At 38.4% G+C, this 25250-nt stretch overlaps 1 long non-coding RNA gene across 4 annotated transcripts in view; it reads left to right on the forward strand.

Moving 5' to 3' along the window:
- Positions 1 to 25250, forward strand: part of LOC114232929 (uncharacterized) — a 404337-nt gene that overhangs the window by 270402 nt on the left and 108685 nt on the right. The window contains exons 4-5 of one of the 4 annotated variants that reach the window (XR_008556359.1): positions 12494 to 12555; positions 14855 to 15008. The exons of 2 other annotated variants lie outside the window; for them this stretch is intronic. This is a non-coding gene — a long non-coding RNA (uncharacterized LOC114232929). The remainder of the gene's footprint in view (positions 1 to 12493; positions 12556 to 14854; positions 15009 to 25250) is intronic. One more of the 4 variants, XR_008556360.1, reaches the window with a different exon arrangement.

Here is a 25250-nt window from a genome sequence, read left to right on the forward strand (position 1 = left end):
TATTGGTTAATAAGATCATACAGGTTTCAAGTGTATATTTCTATAATACATGATCTGTATATTGCATTGTATGGCCTTCACCCAAAGTCAAATTATCTTTTGTCACCATATATTTGACCCTCTTTACCCTTTACTACCCTCCCCACCCCTCTTCCCTCTGGTAACCAGTATACTGTTGTCTGTGACTGTGAGTTCTTATTTGTTTTCTTTATTTGTTCATTTGTTTACCTGTAATACTTTTAATTCAAAGAGGATTTATAAATGATGAGAAATATTTTCTTTCAGTGTATCAAGAAAGTGTGTGTGTGTGCGCATTATGTTTAATTTTCTTTTGGCCCTGTGCTTCCCACTGAAACTTCTTTTCTCAAACTCCTTGGTCCAGGCTCTAAGTGACTACCAGTCAATACCAGCCACCTAACTTTTAAGGTTTTGGAATAAACAAATTGAAGATAACTTTGCCATATGACCACCTGAAAGGAAGCAATAAATTTTAGAGTAACAATAAAAGCCCATGACTATTTTTAAGTAGTGGAGTGTAGAATACTGGCCACTGTTTCCTTAGAACTGAAATGTACTATTGCAAAACGTTCTTGTTAATGCTGGTTATCACCTACTTCTCAAGACAGTTAAATAACAGCATTCATACCAATCCCTTTACCTTTTAGTGAACCCCAGCCAGGCAGGACTATGACTCACTTGTTACTCCACAGGAGTTTCTCCTTGTGTCAAAGAAGCCTGTATTGTTTCTACTTAAGCCTTTCCTGGTGGTAATTACTTAAATATCCAAGTTTGTATGTAATAACCATGGTTTGGTAGCTATCCCTATAACCTGAATACTTCCAGGCCTCCTTCCTATGTGGAGTCTTAATAACATTACTATCCAAACTACAGCAGCTCTTGTCCCCAAGTTCATGATCATAGGACCTCTGTTTTCCCCAACCTATCTACAAGTTATTTCTAGGCATCTCATAATGGTTTATCCCAAGAGTTCAGGAATATGTCTGCTGATGTTGCTGTGTGCCTGCTCCACCCCTCCATGCCCCTTGGCATAGCCTATTTGTGATGCCCTCTGTAGAAACAGCAAGGTACATGGCCAAGGTAACAAGTGTTATCTTCATCACATTATATCAAGGGTACATACTCTCAATGCGACATCACCATTGATGTTAACTTAGATCACCTGGTTGAAGTCTGTGAACCCTTTTTATTTTATAGAAATTTTTACCATTGTATTTGTATTCCTATAATCATTCAAAAGATATTAATCAAAATAATTTATTTAATACTGTCTCAAAAATAATAAAATACTTTGGAATAAACTTAACCAAATAGGTAAAAGACTTGTACATTGAAAACTATAAAGCATTACTGAAGAAAATTAAAGAAGACACAAATAATGGAAAGGTATCTCTTGTTCATATATAAGTTAACTTAATATTGTTCAGATGACAGTACTACCTGAATTCGTTTGGTAGGGCTGCCATAAAAAAATACCACAGACTGGGAAACATAAAAGTTTTTCCCTCACAGTTTGGAGATTAGAAGTCCAAGATCAAGGTATCAGCAAGTTTGGTTTCTCTTGAGGCCTCTCTCCTAGGTTCATAGATGACTGTCTTCTTATGGTGTCCTCAAATTGTCTTTTTCTCTGTGTGCATGCATTCCTGGGATCTCTTCCTCTTCTTATAACTAGTTGTATTGGATTAGGGCTCGACCCTTACAATTTCATTTAAACTTAATCATCTCTTTAAAGTGCCTATCTCCAAATCCAGTTACAATGGGAGTTAGGGTCAACATGTAAATTTTGAGGAGACACAATTCAGTCTATTCCACTACCCAAAGTGATTCTATGTATTTGATGCAATCCCTATCTAAATCCCAATGACATTTTTTTTTTCAGATATAGAAAAATCCATCTCAAAATTTATGTAGAATCTTAATGGATCCCAAATAGCCAAAACACCAAAAGCATAGACAGCAAAATAAAAAATAAACAAATGAGACATCAAAATGAAAACTTCTGTGCATCAAAGGATACAATCAACAAAGAGAATAGGCAGTCTATGTAATGGAAGAAAATATTTGCAAATCCTGTATCTAATGATGTATTAATGTTCAGAATATACAAACAACTTCTAAAAGTCAACAACAATAAAAACAACCCAACTCAAAAATAGGCAAAAGACTTGGATAGACATTTCTACAAAGATGACATAAAAATGGCCAACAAGCTATTAAAAGATGCTTACTATAAGCATCAGAGAAATGCAAATCAAAACAACTAATAGATGACATCACTTGCACTCTTTGGAAGACTACAATCTAACAAAATCAGAAAATAAGTGTTGGTGAGAATGTGGAGAAAGAGGAACTCTTTTTCACTATTGATGGGAATGCAAAATGATGTAGCCTCTGTGAAAAATGATTCCTCAATAAATTAAAATAGAATTACCGCTGAAACCGGTTTGGCTCAGTGGATAGAGTGTCAGCCTGCAGACTGAAAGGTCCCAGGTTTGATTCCTGTCAAGGGCATGTACCTTGGTTGCGGACACATCCCCAGTAGGGGGTGTGCAGGAGGCAGCTGATCGATGTTTCTCATCGATGTTTCTAACTCTCTATCCCTCTCCCTTCCTCTCTGTAAAAAATCAATAAAATATATTAAAATAGAATTACCATATGATTAAGCAATCCCATTTCTGGTTATATCGGATATCCTATATTATAAAGATGTAATATGCAAATGGTCATTACGCATGAAGTGTAATGACCAACCGTGTAATGACCGGATCATGGATCAGCAGGAGGGTGGGGCAGCGAGCTACAAGTGGGCGGTGGAGAGCTATAGGAGGAGGCAGAGCAGCAAGCTATGGGGGGAGGGGGGGAAAGCTACAGGAGGGCGGGGAAGCAGGCGGAGAGCTACTGGAGGGCAGCAGTGAGCTACTGGCGAGCTACTGGCACACGAATTTGTGCGCAGGGCTACTAGGTCTATATAATAAAAGGGTAATATGCAAATAGACCGAATGGCAGAACAACCAAACAATAAATCAAGTGTAATATGCTAATGATATGTTAAGGCTGCTCAACTGCTTGCTATGACGTGCACTGATCACCAGGGGGCAGATGCTCCCACCGGTAGGTTAGCTTGCTGCTGGGGTCTGGCCAATCGGGACTGAGAGAGATGGGCTGGATGCGCCCTGGAGCCCTTCTTCGGACCCTCCTCAGCCCAGTCGTGCTCCAGTGAGGTCCCTCAGCCTGGCCTGTGCCCTCTCGCAATACGGGACCCCTCAGGGAATGTCAGAGAGCCAGTTTCAGCCCGATCCCACAGGCCACTCCCCTTGGAAGGGCGCCAGACGCAGGTCTCAGGGCTGGCGAGCGCTGCTGTGGCAGCGCGAGCCTCTCCTGATTGGGACTGATTGGGTGTGAGCCCACAGTAGGCACAGTGGGGCCAGGATGAGCAGGAGTGGCAGGTAGGAACTGCAGGCAGCATTGGACTGCGGGTTTTGGCCCAATCCCTGCAGGCCACCTAGAGGGACCCCACCCATGCACGAATTCGTGCACCGGGCCTCTAGTATCTAAAATAATTAAAAGTAGGGTTTCAAAGAGATATTTGTGTACTCATATTCATAGTAGCATTATTCACAATAGCCAAGAAGCAGAAGCAACCCAAATATTTATTGATGAGTGAATAAATAAACAAAATATGGTATATACATACAGTGAGATATTACTCATCCTTGAAAGGAAGGAAATTCTGCCATATGCTTCCCTTTGTTGAGTCTCTCACTCTTGCTTTCACACACACACACACACACACACACACACACACACACCGTGTGTGTGTGTGTGTGTGTGTGTGTGTGTGTGTGTATGTGTGTACACCACTACTCACTCCCTAAGAGCTGCCCACCCAAATAGGCAAGACTTCAGATTTGAGTGTGTGTGTGTGTGTGTGTGTGTGTGTGTGTGTGTGTGTACATCACTACTCACTCCCTAAGAGCTGCCAACCCAAATAGGCAAGACTTCAGATTTGACCAATTTGACTCTTTTTCTTCAGCTTGGCAGCAGATGGGGAGACATCAACCAGAGCCCAGGAATGTACAACCCACTTGACTGTTATCAGGAGGCATTCCTGTTGTTACACTATTCCTGCTTATCAGTGGCTCTTGAGAATACAGAGTCAGCACCCAAAGTGAGCCCCAAGGACCTCCCTGTCAGATGCCTGTCATGCAATGTGGAACTTGCCTGGATTTAGAAGGAAGCTGCTATTCCTGAGAGAGAGCCCTGATCCCAGCTTGTATAGATGCTTTAGCTTAAGAACTGGCCTTATGGGTTTCATATCCAGAGACATGATCCCGTATGAAAACTTCCCATTGATACTAACAGGGCCTTTTTCTGGGACATCACTAGCCCCAAAAAGCACATAGTCAATGAAGTCTGCACACTTTTTAGAGGGTTAAAAATTCACTGCATTCTTTATGTTCTTCCCCATCCGAACACATTTCTTTGTCTCCAAGCTCTCGAACTTCTAGAGTATAACATATAACATATAATATATACAAGTCCCTCAGTAGCACTCTATCATTGGAAGAAAGTTCAAAAACCTCAGTCTGACAGAAAAGTCTTTTTAGAATCAGGACACTGCCCCATCTCTACCCTCATCTTTCACCATTGATGCCTTGGCATTGAGCGATCAGGCCATGTTCTCTCTCATTGCCCTGCCTTTGCATGTGCTAGTCTTTTCCTTACAGGATTTTTCTACCTACTTTGTTCTGGATAACTTCTCATCTGCCTTCCACCGTCTTTTGGAATATGAGATTGGTGTCCCTCATTCCTGCTACTATAGCCCTTGGGCTCCTTTACATGCCATATGCAAGTGTGTTGCCATTGTCTACATCCCCAATCTCACTAACAGAGACCATCTCTTATTCTGGAGGGTTGTGGTTCATATTGAGTGCAGCAGTTCAGCCATCCTTCTGTTCTGCCATCCACAGTGTATAGGCTTGCGTCCTAAGGTTTATTACCATATGATTGCAAGATAATGACCACTTCAAGGAATCACAGACTCATTTCAGTGTCTCAAGCAGGGAGGAACATGGCAGCAGGAGGAAGAGGGCTACTATTTTTTAATTGGAAAGGAGGGGGGAAAGCCCATCATAATTCCTCTTATGTTTCATTGACCAGAACTTTTTATAAAGCATCCCTCACTGCAAGGAAGGCTGGGAAAGCAAGTGTCTGATAAAGCAAAAAGGATTGTCCCACATAGTTCACTCATGGTTCATGTCCTGGAGCTGGTACATGGCCTACCTAAATGAACTTGGGATTTTGTTAGCCAGGAAGAGGCTATAGCTTTTGGGCAGTCATATAATAGTATCTGTCACACACAGATGTACAAAATAAAAGTACTAAACACACTCTTGAATATTACATCAAGAGAACTATAAAAAGCAAGAAAAAATATATAGGTGGTGATAAAATAGTTATATTTATTTGCTGGGGCCTCAAATAGGTGTTTTATTCTAGAATTATTTCAAATCATCAAGACAACTTCAAAACTCTTTACCCATGCTTAGCCATTTATTCCAACTAGGACAATAAATGAACTTCCATACTTATACATGAAAAGATGAACCTAGCTTTATGGAATCACATGTATATTAAGCCTTGTTTCTACAATATAGATTGGCAACTCTTTTGGGGCTGATCAGTTTGATTTGATATATGTGTTTAGAAGTTTGTCATAACATTAGTGAAAGCTTTGGAAAGAGTTGAAACTGCCATAATCATTTAATCCATTAGCCACAGATTTGGAAAATATTTGTTTCAGGTGTTTTAGGAGTGACTCTCTTCTGAAGATATTTAATCTCAAATTGCATGTCAAGTCATTTACACTACAATGCATAAAGGGTATGGTCAGAGGTAATTCTTGTGCATTTATTTTATCCTTGTCTCTATTGAAATGAATTCACCTAACCTTAAAGAATATCTAGGTGACTTAACCCAGAAGATAATTACACCAGATGAATGAAAAAAACATCTTGAGTTGAATACTCCCTGAGGGAAGCTGACATCTACCCTACCCACCTCTGCACTAGCCTATCTCCATTTCTACTATTCTTAATCCATTTATTATAGAATAATCACTGATAACATTTTTTTTGGTCCCTGGACTAATAATTTTCACAAGGTTTGATAAGAGTTAAAATTTAAGGGTACCAGAAGGGAAGGATTGGGGCACACAAGGCTCTAGGACGTGTTCTCTCTTGGAAAGAATACAAACACCTATCTCATTGGATTTGCTTCCTCCCTGCATGATAAAATAGAATCAGGCCCTGTTATCATTCAAGAATTAGTGTCTTCCTTTCTACTCTGTTCCTACCTAGAAGCCACATGGGAACCAGAGAGAGGCAAAGGAAAAAGGATGCAACTTAGACAGCTTTTGACCAAAGAACAGACTTTAGAGGTTTTCCACAAAGTCCAGCTTAGATCCCCAAAGAAATGCACAAAACTGTGTGGTCAAATATTAATAAGGTACTCATCTTTACCAGACATGATGTTCTGTTCATATATATCCTTCAGATTATAATTAGGAAAGCATTATAGGCCAAGCACTAGATTTAGGAGTTCTAATGAATGACTACTCCTTTTTCAACCATTTATTCCCAAGTCTCCCCTCCCGCAAGTCCAGGCATCTTTCAATGTATGCCCTTAATTATAATAGAGACCCACAGATCTGGGTTCGAATCTCAGCATAGCTTCCTGAACTTAGGTCATTTATTTTTACCTCTGAGGCTTAGTTTTCTTACTGAGTTAGTGACACTTATCTCAGGAAATTATTATGAGGATTAAACATAAAAGTGAAGCAATTAAAAGTTGATAAAATGTTCCAAATATCTAATGTGTGTTTTCTACTACTAAAAAAACTAACTCAGAACTCTGGTGATAGGTCAATAGTAAGATGTTCTTATAAAAAGACATTTATTGCATAAACTATAGGAAAAATGTAGATAATGAGCTTATATTTCTAGGATAGTGATGTCACCATAATATAAACTAGTTGAAACAGAAAGAGTAGATAAATAAGGTATTTATTATCTTTATCACAGGCTTTTGAAAAGCAGCAGGTTGAAGAGCTGACCAGATTTGAAAGACTAGAATAGCACAGGACTGATTAAAGGTCTGTCACCACAGATTGCATGTGTTGATTTGTTTCCCAAAGGTATTCACATAGCAACTTGGCAGTACACAAATATTCTCAAAATTCTAACGGTCTTTACAGAAAATAATAATTGCTCCCTTACCTAAAATGTTAGGTCCTATTTTCACTTGAAAGATTCACAGTTCTTTTCATAAGCTAACAATTTTGTTCATTCCAATCCTGTCATTGTGAATTTGAAAGAAGAGCACAACAGATAGGGATTAACTAAAATGGGTGCTTTCTCTGGTGGTTTTATAAATCCAAACCTGTTGATTGAAGGGATATAATACAGAATCAGGAACTCAAGGAAACTACTCTCAATTATGCTATAACTAGAGGCCTGATGCATGAAGATTCGTGCAAGAATGGGCCTTCCTTCCCCTGGTTGCCTGTACTGCCTTCACTCTGGTTGGAGCTGCCTTTCTGCCTTCCCACACTGCCCAGAGCCCAGAGCGGCTGGGACGGTACAGAACACCTGCATCATCGCCATGGCGATGACGCAAGTGTCCTGCCCCACTCCCAGCTGCTTGGTGTCTGTGTATGCAAATTAATCCACCATCTTTGTTGGGTTAATTTGCATACTCACTCCTGATTGGATTGTGGGTGTCTTGAAGGTACAGTCAATTTGCATCTTACTCTTTTATTAGTGTAGATTATGGCTCAGTTTTTTAATTCATCTATTGGAATTAGTTTAAGGTCATGCCCATGCTTTAAAACCTCTTGTATTCTGTGCAGCACTTATCAGGATGCCTTGTATACCGTTGGCACCCAGTAAATGTTTACTCCATTACACTGAGTTGATCATCCATCATATTCACTAGATTTTGCTTTGAATAACTTACAATTTTTTTTCTTCCCCCAAATTAAGTCCACCCACAACAGAAAAAGGCAGAAGGATGTTGTGGCAAAAAATGATATCCTGGAAAACAGATCTTGATTCTTGTCCCAGCTTTCCGTGACTTTGGACAAATCAATTGAACTTTCTAGACCAAGTGTCTCCATAAAATGGGTTTGTTAGATAAGAAGCATGTGCCAGACTGTAAGGTCCAGGCATGCTAAGAGATTTACATAAATGTACATGGAACTGTATATACTTGCAGAAAAGTAGTATAAAAATGGTTCTCAAAATTTTCAGAATTATTGGGTTGTTAAAAGCTAGAATTCTGAGATGACTGATCCAAAGGAAATAATGCTTTACTTTCATATACATTTTCTGGTATGTTTTGAGGGTTTTGGTGGGTTTATTTACTTTACTGTAGAGTTACATGTTATATAATCATTAGAATTCACTTTAAGAGAGCAAACGTCAACAAAGGTCTGAAGTTGCTTGGCATTTTATCAATCATTATTTAGAGTTTCCTCTTTTATTTTTTCTTAATGTATTTGGCTGGGGACACAAACATTTGTGTGATGTAATGAAAAAGAAATAAAGGAAGTTTAATCTACTGCTCTTTCAACCTTATCCACTCAACACTTACCTCGTGACAGACCCTGACGCTCTTAATGAATTCCCAAGGTTACTAAAGAACTTGAAAGACCTTAGATCCTTACGAGGAGATTAGAGAAGTTCACCTTTTGCCAAGTCATATGCAGGAGGCTAAAGAGTAAGTTTACTTTATCTACATTTCATGTTACACTTGTTCTTTTTTATGAATGTTTCTTTAGTAGTCATGCAAAGCACTCAATAGGTAATTCCCCACCAAAATGATTGTTACATAAGTGACCGTGCAGCAATAGATATGTCATTTCTGATCCACCTCAGATAAAGGTTCCAGGTTTATAAAATCCACTCTCCAGCAGCTGGCACACAGCTTTGAAGGTGTGGGCCTTTACATTGTAGGGGGTTTTATTGTGTTTGTTTTTTAACACTGCACATAAGTGCACTTCCTTTCTCCCCTAGTAACGTATGGGATAAATGGAATTCTTAATTCACACAGATCTCACTGTAGACCCAATGAATGGCATGGATCCCACACAAACACCCACACACTTCCCTCAGTTACAGATCCATGTGAAAGACTAGAAGTTGGCCATGGCTATGCTGAATACATACTTCTGTTGGATTTCCATGGAATTCAGTTTTATTAGATTTATGTTAAGTTATATATAATGAAAAAAAATTAAGTTTTGTTCTTTCTACCTCTGTTTATGGTGAGTCAGAGAGGTCTCCAAGGGGAGCAGAGCTGCCACATTAGTGTCCCGACCCCAGGAGCAGCCTCTCAAACCACCTCGGAGCAGCCGAGTCACAGCTTGATCCGGATCACTGTGGAGCAGGACCAATTTTTAAATGTCTTCATCTGGTCCCTCCTACTTTCATGGCTGATCTGGGGGTGGTGAGAATCAGGACGCAATGAAAGCTGCTGGGACATCTGACTCTTTATTTTCTTTGCTCTAAGTGCCTTCACTCTGCACCAGTCCTCCCGACTGTGCAGAATTTCACTTTTGAAAACAGGCAAAAGGAGACATGCAGAGAGGGGAGGAGAGGCACCACACAATCCCACAGTGCTACTGGATACGCTGCCAATCAATACCATTTTCCCACAGTCGCTAACCTGAACTTCCCCTCCACAACATGATGATGGGGCAAGTACTTCTCAGAGGAAACTGATTTTGTCTTCTTACATTTTCAGAAGATACTTCCTAGTTCTATCTTAAGAGCGTACTTGGATTTCATGGGTAAATGTGGTGTTTGGGGGAGGAGGAGTGTGTGGAGAGAAATAATGTCACAAATATATGGAAATCAGTTAAGTGATTAGACTTGCTCTTTCCTGGACAACACCAAAGTGCATGGTGGAAGACATAAGGCAGGTCGGGTTCCATATGATGTCCTGCTTCTGGAGGTATTCAGAGAAGTTCTGGACAGTCACTGGGTGTGGAAATTATACAAAGGGTTCTGTTGTCAGAAGGGAGTGTGGTGTTGGGGACAGGAACATTTCTCACTTCTCTCCTGCCATTCCTATCTCTGCTCATAGAGAAGGAAATGTCTGCTCGAGCTTTAGCCCCTCCCACCATGCTCCAGTCTGATTGACAAAAGCTGGCATCTTTGGCATCATATTTGAACAGAGGGTGTTATTGTATCTTGAGAAGAAATGGGTGTGTCCTGCTTCCTTCTTTTGCTTCCTGTATCCACTCATAGCAGGTCTTTCCTACTTACTCTTTAAATTTTTCTTCACATATCACAGGGCCAGGGCCTTGCTCCATTTCCTCTCTTGAGACAGAAGGAAGTCAGGTCTAGCAGTGGGGCAAGTAGCCTAGGTCAGCTGGCAACAAGCCATCAGTGGAAAGGGGACTCTCCTGGCTGCCTTTCCCCTTTTCCCCTGGCAAAAAGGGGTATCACAGACTTGCCTGTTTTCCACAGGAGAAATGAGATCTTTTGGGTTTGAAATTTCCTTAAGAGGAAGCTAAAGGCTGCATCTGGGCTTCCAGTATTAAACTATGTTCTCAACTCTGTCTAACAAAGCCTGATAATAGGTGTGTTTCTATTTGCCAGCCGTTAACCACTCAGCTATTATCAAATAATAATTTGACCAAACTCATAGGCAGGGTGACACATGTAGGCAGGGTGGTCTAAAGACAACATGAGTTTTACATAACCATTACTAAAGCATAAGCAGAATTTTATAACTTTATACACGTTACCCTCATAAAAGAATCCAGGTTTTTTCAATGTACATGGTGACATAGAATATATGAGAATGTGAGAATCATCATATAATTTATCATGTCCTTTAAGCCTAAGCCCCTAAGATTCAATAAATTTGGTATTTTCTATTTAGCCTAATACTTTCTCAGTTCAGTCATCATATATTAGATTTAAAAATACAACTAAAATTTCTACAGATTCAGGGTGCTGTTGTGGAATTGATTGTATATGTTGGTACTTTAATCAATCAATGGGAATTCTTTGGAACCTTACTGTAGAAAGTATAAATTCCAAATAATACCCAGGAACAAGTCATCAACACTTCAATTACATACCACTACCTGCAGTTGCCATGTGTTACAAATTAACTATAAACAGACACTCTGTACCTTTTAACAGAAAATTTTTCCTTACCTGAATAAAATTATTCCCATAAGAATCTGTCCCTCAAGTACTTTTCTTGTGGTGTTTCTGATACCAGTACAATCAGGAAGCAGTCAAAGTGTTCGCAGAAAAGCCAGTGTTCACTGAGCTCTGCAGGCCAATGAGAATGAAGATTAACTCAAATAAACTTTGGAATGCCAGCCAAACCCCTGAAACTTGTCAGCAGTTCACCCACTAAGTTGGTTCTGCTTTTTCAGTAGTACCTTATCCTGAAATGACCTGATGGAAAAGCCAGTGTCAGATGACATATGACATCAAGTGTTCAATAAGAATCCTGCTGGCATAATATTTCACTGGACTCCACATGCTCTTTGCCGTTCACAGCCCTCAGTGAGAACTGAGTACCTTTTCAATCTCCAACAAAACATACTAGATGGAAATTTAATTCCTTAGGGAAGTAGCACTCAATGGCATGCAGAGATTTGATTTTGGATTGGAAAATAAGAGCCCCCTAACTGAAGTATCCTTTTTTCCTTAAAGAGTATTTTCGCATCAATTTCACTGATATGTGATGGTCATTTTACATTTTGTTTTGTTACTGAAGATAACCAAAAGGTGTGTATTCCATTCAGAACTGAAATGGAAAATGTTTAACCAGTTGGCTTTTCTCTTTCTCCCAACAAATATTAACTTAGTATTTTACCTAGCTTGACTTTTCAAATATGGTGTTTTATAGCACCTTGATTTATAGCTGAGGATATGTAAAGGTAATGTCAGCATTTACATTATAAGGCCATGTTTTTGTGGGTTTATAACTTAAGTCATAAAAAATGATTCTGACTGAAACTCAAAATGCCAAGTTTTCACCCTGAAACACAAGTATGCTCCTAGATATAACACATACACGCACACATCAAAATTCAGCAACTACTGCTTCATAAATGCATTCATTCAATATATGCCTTGATGAAAATTAAATGAAAGAAAGTCAAGTCTATGAAGATAAGTCAAACATAGTTGTCATCTAGTGGTAGCCAGTTATATACTAAGATATATTTTAGTAAATTCAAAAGGCTAATTTAATGACAAAGGAATTGGAGAATTTTCAAATACTAGTTAAAGATTAAAGGACAGAAAGATGAAGTAATACAGCCACAAAACTATAGCTTTTTGTTAAGCAGAAATGTTTCCAACTCCCTTCCACACTACACAGTAGTTATTCTCTGAATCTCTTTGCAGATGTGATCTAATGTCCTTGAACACATTTATTGCAGTTCATCATCTACATAGCAACAGGCACGGCCATGCTCATAAACCAGAGCTGGCGCTAGAGCTGGTAAGTCATTAAGCAAACATATTCGTATGTCATAGGAGGCTTGCATGCCCACTCCCTGCCTATAAAAGGGAAATAGGATTTCTGATACTGAAATTTCTAACTAAGACATGTAAAACTATAGCCTTCAAATTACATTTTACCCATATTTGTATTGTTTCACTATTTTTAAGTCCTAAAACATACCAGAATAAATTTTACATGGTTCTCCTTACAGTTACTATTGATTTTCTGTACGTGGTCATGAAATCTGTTAGCAAGTAAGAAACAGAAGTATTTTCACTGATACATAATAAAAGTATTAAGAAATAGGAGGAGAACCAGAGTCCAATCTTATTTAAAAGATAAGATAGTTGTCTGAAAAATCATTTAATTATCACTTCATCATAGAACTTACACATCCAAATAGGACTCAAGAAAGAATAAAGTAATTTAATAGAGACTAGCAGTTGTATTGCATGAATCTGTTTTATTGTTGACAAAAGATATGGCAAGGAGGTTAAGAGCATTGACTAAGCTGCTAGTAGGTTGCTTGGTTCAGATCCTAGCTTTAGCACTTGTTTTGGCTGCGTGGCCTTAGACTAGTTATTCACCCTTTCTGCCTCAGCTTCCCCATCTGGAATGTGGAGAAACAGTATCCTTTCCCTGATACATCATAAGTATTGTTATTATTATTATTTGGCCAAACTCAGGAGAAAAATTTTGTAGAAAAATGGCAACATCTTGCCAAAACCGGTTTGGCTCAATGGATAGAGCGTTGGCCTGCGGACTGAAAGGTCCCAGGTTCGATTCCGGTCAAGGGCATGTACCTTGGTTGCGGGCACATCTGTGCAGGAGGCAGCTGATTGATGTTTCTCTCACATCAATGTTTCTGACTCTCTATCTCTCTTCCTTCTTCTCTGTAAAAAAAAATCAATAAAATATATTTTTAAAAAATGGCAACATCTTTTATTGTATCAAAATTATATCTCATCCTCCAATTCTGGTTCTTTACATTTAGAAATTTTAACAAAGACAAAACCTATATACTTAGGAGAAAATGGTTAAGAACAAAGGCAATATTGTTATGAGAATAAAATAAGACTACTTGAAGAAATATACCAAATTGTGCAGTGTTTAACACTGACCCATGATTGGCTCTACTGGGGAAAAATATAATATCACAATAATCACTGGATGAGTTTTGCTAGTGAAAATAAGGAGAAAATAATTTGTCTTAACTTCCAATGTTGTTTAAAGGATCAAATAAAACTAAGATCTTAGGTATCCTTGGAACAGAGGAGCTGGTTTCATAACTGGGGAGATGAGAAAGGCTGAGGTTATTCTACTCTCAGAGGATGCTCCCAAGGGTTTGAATGTTACCCTAGTTACTTTGGAGAATGGAGAGCATTACACTCTCTTCCCTGGGCCTGGAGAAAGGAATCTGAGACTGCACAATGCAGTGAATTCAGGATGAATTTGGTGCCACCCAACCTAGAAGGGGATAGGAAGATTTTATCTTAACCACTCTCTTTACCATAATGGTTTGTTCTGGGACTTGCTTTTGTTAGACTCAAACCATGTACCAGAAGTCAGGAGGAAGACAAGACAGGCTAATTTTATTAAAGTGTTCCCTGATGACTTCAAAAACAAAAACCAAACAAATAAAAAAGCACCCTCTTCTTTTCTTAACCACTTTCAGTTTCATGGTAGCCTGAAGATATATTTGAATTAATTATCCCCTTTGAATGCCAGCAAAGGAGACTTCTGGGCACAAAAAGACAAATCTTACCCTGCTATCCTCTCGTATTTTTCTGTCAATGCAGGGTCAGGATGAGAATAGGTTTCTGTCACTAACCACTAGCAAAGCTTTGGTAAGCCCACTTGAAACAGAACTCCTTCCAGGGAGGTGACCAGTGGTAGATGTTTATTCAACAGAATTACTGCCAGGATATGGGTCACTCCACCCTGAGCTGCACACTACCTGCAAAACTGAGCCCTATGTGTGTGAAGCCGCTTGAATATACCCTCTGCCCAGAGTTTTAAGAGCCATGGTGAATGACAGCAATGGCAAAAAGAGGCAAGAAGCAAGCCTGGGTTATTTTCTGTGCAATTCCTATGCTTGTCATTTTACTAGTAAAAAATATATCTGTGGTAGTTCTTCCCACCCCCTACCTTCCCATCCCTGTCAATTTTCAATTTCACTGCATATTTTAGGGACTAACATGTTCAGTTCTCTTCCTTTCTCTGCTGTGTTGTTAGAAAATAAGAAAAACACAGCTTTAAAATATTACAGTTGTTTTTGTATTTGTTTTGTTTTAAGTCTGTTTGAGGCGAGGCTACAACAATGAAATAAATTCTTCACATGGAGAAGAGTTAGGCTGCCTCACGATATCGCTTTAGACATCAGAAGTGCCTAATACTTGTGACCCAGTCCTCTCCCACTTGTTTCTCCAACTGAAGTGGCATCCATAACTGTAAGCATCTGTTTCATTCCTGCACTAATGACACCAGTTGGTCAATGCATCAGTGAAGCTTCTGGAGAGACTCTCTCTCCTATTTCAAGTTCATTAGACCTCATAATGGAAATATTAGGAGAAGGCAGATGCACTAGGAACTTGGCTCCACTTAAGATGTCTAAAGACCAGCATCAGTTTCACCTTTATGCTTTCAAGGTATGGAGAATCTCAGGTCCTGTCCCAGGCCTTCTGAATCAGAATTTGCATTTTAATAAGATAGGAGGTGATTTGCTTTTGTTAGGCTCAAACTATGTATATATTAAAGTTTGGGGACCAATGATTAAAATAGAAGTTCTACCAGGAATCATAACAAGTCTGTTTCCCAATACTGGTTTTGGCAACAAACCAAGATAATTTTCATGCAATTTAACTCAAAAAAATTTTGATGACTTTCTCTTTTTTTTGCAATATGAAGTTAATCTATAATATATGTTAATTAGTTTAAAGATATTTTAATGATTTTGACAGCCATGATATACAACTTCCACTGAATATGTAAACTTAGGATTTTAAGCATTTGCTTGCACATAAATTATAATTAGTTTTGAGTGTTGTTGATAGAAAAACTGAAACCTGCAGATAATGCTTTTTTTAAAATATGTTTTTATTGATTTCAGAGAGGAAGGAATAGAAACATCAGTGGCCCTAGCCAGTTTGGCTCAGTGGATAGAGCATCAGCCCCTAAGGACTGAAGCGTCCTGAGTTTGATTCCGGTCAAGGGCACGTACCTTCGTTGCAGGTTCCCCAGCCCTGGTTGGGGTGCTTGCAGGAGGCAACCAATTGACGTGTCTCTCTCACATCAATGTTTCTATCTGTCTCTCCCTCTCCCTTCCACTCTCTAAAAATCAATGGAAAAATATCCTCGGGTGAGGATTAACCAAAAAGAAGGAGAAGGAGAAGGAGAAGGAGAAGGAGAAGGAGAAGGAGAAGGAGAAGGAGAAAGAGAAACATAAATGATGAGTAAGAATCATTGATCAGCTGCCCCTTGCATGACCCCTACTGGGTATTGGGCCCACAAGCCAGGCATGTGCCCTGTCCTGGAATTGAACTGTGACCTGGTTCATGGGTAGAAGCCCAACCACTAAGCAACACTGGCTTTGGCACCCTTCTACAAAGTCTTTCATTCTTCACCTAATATTTATTTGGATACTCATTAGGGATTTTTAATAATTAAGGTAAATGTTACATTATTTGCAAAATTAACTAGTTTATTTGAGATTTATATATATGGCTTTATCCTATACAGTACTCTTCAAATGCTGATTTTTCACTGATTAAAAAATGTGCTAGGATTGTTGAAGTCATGTGACCAATAAAGGTGAAATCTTTCCCCTCTCTATAGAAGGGGAGATAAGCATTTGATAAAAATAAAAAAAAGTTATAGATGCCATGTATTAGATGATATAAGAACTATAGAGAGAATTAAACAGGCAGCAGTATAGGGATTGCTGAAGGAGGAGGGGTGGATTTTTTATTTTAAACAAGTGGTCCAAGAAGGCCCCAATGGAACAGGTGTCATTTCCTCAAAGATTCCCAAAGAGCTGAGTGGCCTAGTCTTGAGGATATCCAAACAGGGGAACAGCAAGTTGCATGGTCTGAGCCAAGATTATACCTGTGTGTTCCAGGACCAGCCAAGAGGCCAACATGGTGAAATAGAGTGAGCAAGGGCCAGAGCTGGAGGTGAGGCGGAGAGATGGTGGGGTGACAGGAATTGTGATAAGCCATTCCAAGGACCTTTTGCATAGAGTGAGATGGAAAGATATTGGAGTGATGCGATCTAGTTTGTTTGAACAGCATAAGCTTGTCAGCTTACTGAGGCCATGTGTACTTCCAGATACAAGGACAGGGATGGGAAGGCAGGGGGCACACCTTGTCTATCCCCTCTCTCCAATAATACCTAACCCCCACCCCTTCCCAGCCACAGATGCACTTCTCATCATCATTATATTCATTTCTTCTAATAAATATACACAGAATTGTAGATCTGGAGTGAATTTAAAGTTCAGATAATACAACCACCTAATTTTAGGGGTGGCTGAAGCTTAAAAATGTATAGGATTTGCTAAGGTCATAAACCACGTTTACTGCCCAGGCAGAACAGGAAATTTTTGTGACTTCTATTCTCATGCAGAAGCTTAGTGTGGATTAATTAAAAGGCAAGGGCTTTGGTGCTGGACAACTTGCGGTTTCAACCTTGTCATAAAATAGCTGTGTAGATTTGGGGAAATTCATAAACTCGCTGAACATCAGTAAACTGGAAATATTAGTAATAGTGCCTACCTATAGGATTGTTTTGGTGATTAACTATATGTAAAGCAAGCCAGTAGAATGTTTGGAAGGCAATTGGTGTTCAAAATCAGGGGGGCTTTTACTCTTCTTCCCCACCATCACAGCATCATCCTGTGAAAGCTCCTAGAAGTCAGAGCCTGTATCATCTCAAAATGCTGCTTAGCTCACTACACAGTACAATGCTCATGATGGTACTGATGTTATCAAACAACTCTAATAAGGATTGAAACAGAAAACTAATAAATTCCCAAATTTAGCTATTTTGTCCCTGACTCATTATATCTACATAGGAGAAGCTATTGAGAAAAGACAGATACTAAACAGTGAATGATTTTGTTATATGAGATGAATTATAAATTATAACAGTAATAATAGTAACTACCATTGAGTTAATTCTACTATATATGAAACACTGAACAGGGTACTTCACAAACATTATTAAGTCATTTATAGTCCCTATAAAAGCTTATAGGGAGGTATAAATTATGCTCATTTGACAAATGGAAAAAGCGAAGCTCACAGAGCAGTCAGCCCTGATGCATATTTACAGTCAGTCGTTCATGATAGCAGTGGGCATGCCGACCTACTAAGTCAACCACAGGAAGCTTCTTCTCAAGAGGCTCAAGTTGAGCATGAGAGTAACCTTATCAAGCATAAACACGAAGTAGCTAATAGTTTCCATTTATTATATGGCTATGTGTGCCAGGCATTGTGTTTGTCAGTTTACTTACCATGCTATTTAATCCTCACAGCCATGGGTATTGATTTTATATTCTATAAACAAGGAAACAGGCTCGGGTCATACTGATCTATGACACAAAACCAGGATTTGAACCTAGGTTCTTTGACACCAATACCTGGGTTTGGCCCACTGATGTGGACACATCAGTTAACTCTTCTGCTGACTATAGCATCCCCATCTTGGTTATTATTTTGAAATGTTGATTGTATCCCAATTTTCTCAGTAGCTGTTTAAGGCTCAGACATTAAGAAATAAGGAAAATCTTTCCATTTTAGAGTGGAATTTAATAAACTTTAAAACAAGGCACATAACTGTGATATGTTTTAATCAGAACTTCTCACTTACATATACTTTATGGAGAGTTTTATTTCTTCCTTAAATAGGATACATTACCAGACTCAGTTTAGGTAGTTTCCCAGATTGAAACAACCCTACCAGGGTACAAGTCCCCAGTCCATGGCTGCTTGATCAAATAGACAGCTTGAGATTTCAGCATTATCCCTTATCCCCAACATCTTAGCCTCTGCTACTATGGTGGCAGCCACAGTGGTTCTTGGAACCAGGTACAAACAGAATGGACCTATGAAAGCAATAATTCCTCCAACATTTGCAAGCTCAAATGATACACCACACTGGTACGTGTAGAATCTGATTCCTCAGGAATTATCTGGAGGGGCAGGTGACAAAAAAACTAGAAGTATTAATGCTTCATGGTGAGAACTTTAACCAATAAGAGAAGGAAGACAGGGAAGAATGAGCAAGTAAATTCCTCTCCCCTTTCCCTCTGAAACAGGGGTTGTCAAACTACAGCCAAAGAGACAATTTGGTCTGCTTCCTAATCTTGTAAATAAAGTTTTATTAGGACATAGCTATGCCCATTCATTTACTTATGTCTATGACAACTTTCATGCTACACCAGAGTTGAGTAATTGTGACAGAGACCTTATGCCCTGCAAAGTCTAAAATATTTACTATTTGGCCCTTTACAGAAAATGTCTGCAGAACCTTGCCCTAAAGGTTTGCTCTGAGGCAGACCTGTTTGGAAAACACTGTGAACCAAGTCATCAGCTGTGTTTCTTAGGTACTATGGCCAGCTTGGTTATATATTTTTTGTGTCTACAGATCCTCATTCCCTGCCTCATTTTCCTTTTTGCCTCAGACCTTCTGCTCTAGGATTGCACTTATTAATAAAGCCTGAGCATGTAAACTTTGTCACAGACTCCATCTTTTAGAGAACCAGAGATAAAGAAAGCTACAGATCTAAGACCCAAGCTTTATGAATTTTATTCTTCCTAGATGTATTGATTTACTCGTAATTTGCATAAGTCAATCAAAGAAAATGTGATCATTTCTAGTTCTTTCATGGGAATTTGAACTAGCTTTATAAAACTATCATCCCTTTAAGAGGATCTCTGGTGAGAATGTATTAAAAATGTAGATTAATTTTACTCATATTGTGTATCTTTGGGGGTGGTTTTGCAGTCCAAGATTCCTCTTGACTATAGTCTCATTTCACTTGGTAGCATACAACTGGGAGTCACTAATGTTTTCTAAGGTCATCCTATATAATAAAACCCTAATATGCAAATGAACTGAACTGCAGAACGACCAGTCACTATGACACGCACTGACCACCAGGGAGCAGACGCTCAATGCAGGAGCTGTCTCCTGGTGGTCAGTGTGCTTCCACAGGGAGAGCACTGCTCAGCCAGAAGCTAGGCTCACGCTGGCAAGTGCAGCGGTGGTGGTGGGAGCCTCTCCCACCCCCTCAGCAGTGCTAAGGAGCAGTGAGCTAAGCGGTAAGGAGCAAGCAGGCGGGCTGTTAGGAGAGAGGGATCCCGGATTGCGAGAGGGCACAGGCCAGGCTGATGAACCTCTTCCCTGCCCCCGCATGAATTCTGTGCACTGTGCCTATAGTATATAATGAGTATTATAGAGGGCAACCTGCATCTGTCATGACTCAAAGTCATCTCTTCTTTATGTTTTGATTCCCCAATAACTAACACTACCCACTCCTCTAATTTTCTGTTCTTATCTGTTATATTTTTTTCCTATCAATTGTAAAGATTTAATTTACACGTTCTATTCAATCACCAGCAAAGTACTCATTTTCAGCCTAAAGAAAAGCATTAGACACTGAAACTAATAAGAAATGGCGCACACATGATGGAAAGTTGGTATATGGCCAGGGAGCCTCCAAAAATGCATGTCATAGCTTGTATTGTCTTTCCCCACACCCTGCTTACTAAGGAGCTTCCCTTGAAGAAGGAGTTGTACAAAAGATAACACCAACTTTAATTTGATCAGAGCTGTCAGTCTAAGTAGAACCAAAGATTAAAGAGATAAGTGCTGTAGTTATTTATCCTGGATATTTTCTCATCCCCACTCTGTATCTCTGGTTAAGATGATCTAGACCAGATCTGGTCAGAGAATGAGGGATCATTTCTACGTCCAGGACTTCTCAATCAATTTCAGTCTCAAGAGATCTTGGAATTGAAAAGGAATTGCCTCGGTTTCTTTGTCAGGTTCACCTCCAGTCTCTTGAGCCAAAATGAATTGTCTGCCATCCAATTATTAGAACAACTTAATGGTTCTTTGTTATCAGTTCGACATTTTTAGTTGTAGATGACCACAAAAGAAATCCTGATTAGACTTCGGAAATAAAGACTGAAGTGGAATGGTGGCAATTACATAGAAATCAGTGCTTCACTGTACAGAAACTACATTCTTCCCAGCCTTCTCATCTTCTGCCTTTCATGCTTGGGGAAATTCATTTTCAAGTTTGGAAAGTAAAACAAAATCTAAACTTCACTAAATTGTTGTAATGCTTTGATTTAGCCAGAGAACTTTCTTTTTCAGTCAAATCCTATTTAAATATCCATAGCAACTCTACCTTGAATATAGAAACTAATTCACAGATCAGTGCTTTAAGTTACATTTAGGTACCAACCTTGAAGATGCCATAGCATTCTAATAAATTAAAACATTCTTTTGTTGTTACTATCAATGCTATACATCTGCTTCAGTCACAAAATCAAACTAACAATTATTTCTAATTACTTAGGATATTAGAAAAAAATGTAAATGTGTAATGCGTTTGGAACCAATTGTAAGTCTTTAAAATTTGGTCACTTTTCTTCTGTGTGATTAAAATCTAGTAAAGATCAAATAATAATTGACAAAAAATTATAATATTGGCTTTTCCTTGTTTATGTACAGTCTAAAGAAATAGAAACCCATACAAATTAAGCAAGAAAAATCAAGTGCCAATTTTAATTTTGCTTTTGCAATAATTATCTCTATAGTTCTTGGACTTTAGTATTATTTTTAGAAGCCTATTTTAGGGTCTAAATATTCAGATTATTACAGACAAAATATTCTTATTGTTTCCAAATATTATCATTTTATTCAGATATTTGAATAATAAATATCAATATAATTACAGCTTATCTTCTAGCTAAAAAACAAACCAAAAAAACTAATTACAATTCCTCCTGAACTTCATTTCTAACCCCCATATTTATATGCTCCTGAACCCTTTCCACTGCATCCAAATCTGTTGTAAGTTTTAGAAATAGTGCAGTCACTAAAGTTAGTATTAAATGTGGCATGGAAAATGTTATCAGTCCAATTAAGAACATACTATTCATTGTAAAATTTCCTAAAGCAACTGAGTTGTAATAACTACATATATGTATGCAATTAATAACAATTCTTTATAAACTTTTAAAAAACATTGTTTTATCTATAAAACTAACTCTTTTTATTTTGGGGGGAAAGGCCATAATAGTGGGCCATGGAAATTTCTAATATTGTACAATGCTTTATTTATAATTGTAACAGATCTTTAAGGAGATCAGATTTGCAAAATCTCAGAGATCTTGTCCCACTTTCTTATATTATCCTAAGTGCACTAAGATAAACTGTCTTGCCCACATGGCAATGCCCACCCAAGCTCTTCACTCTTTAGACCCTCTCTCAGTGTGCCAAGACTATTGAGGCAACTACTGCTAGAGCCATAGATGCTGCTTCATGATTGGGGGTGGGGGTGGCAATGGAGCCATGTTCACTCTTCGACAAAACCATAATGTTGTATTTTAAACTGCAAAGAAATCCTACTACTTTGAAAACTAGAAGAGCCAGATGTGGTAACATAGTCGTCTATCCATCTCTTTGGCTTGCTGGCCCCTAAGCTGTGTGGATGGATTTTACAGTACTGCTCTTTTTGCTCTGAGCTTTCTCAATGAACAATCTAAGTGGTATCCATGCTGAATGAACCCTTGGCCCCAACACCTGAAACTTGAAGGATTTTCAATTTGTTGTTTAGTTCATTGTTTCTCAAACTTTGTGTGAAGAGAAGCTATATTGAAATATCTGGATTCAAAAGAATATATGCACCTCTATGTTCATTGCAGCATTATTTACAAAAGCCAAGATTTGGAAACAGCCCTAGTGTCCATCAGTAGATAAGTGGATAAAAAGTTGTGGTGCATTTACACAATAGAATACTACTCAATCATAAAAAAGAAAATCTTACCCTTTGCTATAGCAAGTAGGGACTTGGAGAGTATTATGCTAAATGTAATAAGCCAGTCAGAGAAAGAAAAGTATCATATGATTTCAGTCATATGTGGAATCTAATGAAAAAAATAAACTTATAAACAAAATAGAAACAGATTCATAGATAGAGAACATATTGACAGCTGTCAGAGAGGAGTGGGTTCATGGGGCTAGGTAAAAAGGGTGAAGTTATTAAGCAAAAATAAATAAACAAACAAACAAATAAATAAATAAATAAAATGAAATAAAAAAGCTGTGAAATACTACGTAGCCATAAAAAATACAGAAATCTTACTTTTTGCAACAGCATAGATGGACCTGAAGAGTATTATGCTAAGTGAAATAAACCAGTCAGAGAAATACCATATGGTTTCACTGATATGTGGAATCGAAGAACAAAACAAACTAACAAACAAATAGAAACAGACTCATAGATACAGAGAACAGACTAACAGTTGTCAGAGGGGAGGATTTGGGGGCTGGGCGAAAAGTTGAAGGGATTAAGCAAACAACAACAACAACCTCATAGATACAGATAACAGTATGGTGATCTGTAGAAGAGGGGAAGGTAGAAAGAAAGAAAGGTACAAGAGGGGAAGGCAAAAGAGGGTAAATGGGTATAAATAGTGACAGAAGACGACTTTGGGTGGTGAACACAATATAATATATAGATGATATATCATAAAATTGTACACTTGACACCTATATAATTTTATTAACCATTATCACCCCAATATATCATTATTTTTTAAAAGGAACATTGATAACTCGGTTTGACTATTAGACAGCCTCAGATCTTTTAATCATCCATTATTCTTCTCTCCTGTTCAATTGTAATTTCTCTCCAATCATTTTTTTTTTTACATTTTTAAATGTTCACACTAATATAGTAGTACATACACTAAAAATAGAGAAAGAAATATCTGGAGAAATTTGAAGGCAATAAAGAACGACTTCAATCATGGGGAGAGATTTGTGCTTCCCCTCTCCTAAATTGAGATGCTTCTTTCCTTGCTCAGTCACATTAAATATCCATATATCTCCAAAGCCTTAAAAGCTTTATTGTGTACAAGTGTATTGGGTTAGGCCAGTGTTTGGCAAACCACGGCTCGCGAGCCACATGCGGCTCTTTGGCCCCTTGAGTGTGGCTCATCCACAAAATAACACGTGCGGGCGCACATGTACAGTGTGATTGAAACTTCGTGGCCCATGCGCAGAAGTCGGTTTTTGGCCTGGGCAAGTCTTATTTTGAAGAAGTGTTTCTAACGCCGAGCCACACTTAAGGGGCCAAATAGCCGCATGTGGCTGGCGAGCCGCGGTTTGCCGACCACTGGGTTAAGCAACATGGTAAGATCTTAGCTTGCAGACTTAACATCCATATTTTCAGCATTAGTTTGTAACTATTAAGAATTTGAGTTGGACGTAATGCAAGCTGGAAGCTTACTGACCTCATTTGTACAGCTAAGATCTATTATCTTCTACTTGTCACCATGTACACAGTAAAAATCATGAGGTGATACACATTGTGTTTCCCTGTGAAAAAATAGTCCTCAAATGAGAGAGAATTGCTACTTCTAGAGGCAGAAGGGAAAGAGAATGTGAAACAACCTAAGAAAGTTATGGGTCTTAGAATAAAAAGTTTCATGGGGAAAATAATTTGTTATTGTCATATTCAGAAATCTGAATATTTACAAAGCCTTGAGATGGTTCTCTTTTTAATTTAAAGAATCTGTTGTGAAAGTAGGAATTTTAAGTAATCATAATATTATACCACAGCAAACTATGAGACTGAAATTTTAAGAAACCAACATAACAAATTTTGTCACCACGTCATCAAAGAGAACAAGTCGCAAACATAAATGTTTTATGAGGAAACCACATAGAGATGGAATATCAATTCAGTATCCATTCAGCTTTGGCTTGATTTTCACTCACCGCAAGGTTTTGGAATCTTGTGTGTTAATACAGGTGAAATGAATGGATTTGGGGTGTTTTCCATAAAAAAGATCTCTTGTACATTTGGACATAATTTTACCTATATCTATAGACTCAAAAAACCATATATAAATGAAAGAAAACTCCAGCATAAAATCTGCTTACCATCTGACTGGTTTGTTTTCTCTGGCTCCAGTGGTTACTGAGTGCCTTACCTTTTTTTTAATGTACAATCAAAAGAGCAACTGTCTTTACACATAGAATGTATATGATTATATCAGTGGTAAGTCTCAGTCCTGAAAAGTTCTGCAGACAATTACAATAGGTGAAAAAGAGTACAGAAATTATTTGGAGAATTGAGAACATTTCATTACTCTTTGGAGTGCAGCCATAGCTGGCCAACATAAACCTTTTTGTGAGCGGCACCCATCTGGCCTTTATGGACAGGCACTAAATTCCCTATAAGCAGTGTCATCCATCTGGCATTATGAATGTGCGATGTGCTGGGTTCAACATAAATGATAACATCTGTCTACAAATAAACCAAAGCCAATCTATAAAGATATATCTACATATCTCTATGACTTAAATAATGGGGTGACATTGCTGATAAAGATAAGTGGTGGCACTGTTGCTTTATCTCCCCCATCACTACCACCATCTATAGTTATTTC

The sequence above is a fragment of the Eptesicus fuscus genome, chromosome 6 (genome assembly GCF_027574615.1).
Source record: "Eptesicus fuscus isolate TK198812 chromosome 6, DD_ASM_mEF_20220401, whole genome shotgun sequence".
Taxonomy (NCBI): domain Eukaryota; kingdom Metazoa; phylum Chordata; class Mammalia; order Chiroptera; family Vespertilionidae; genus Eptesicus; species Eptesicus fuscus.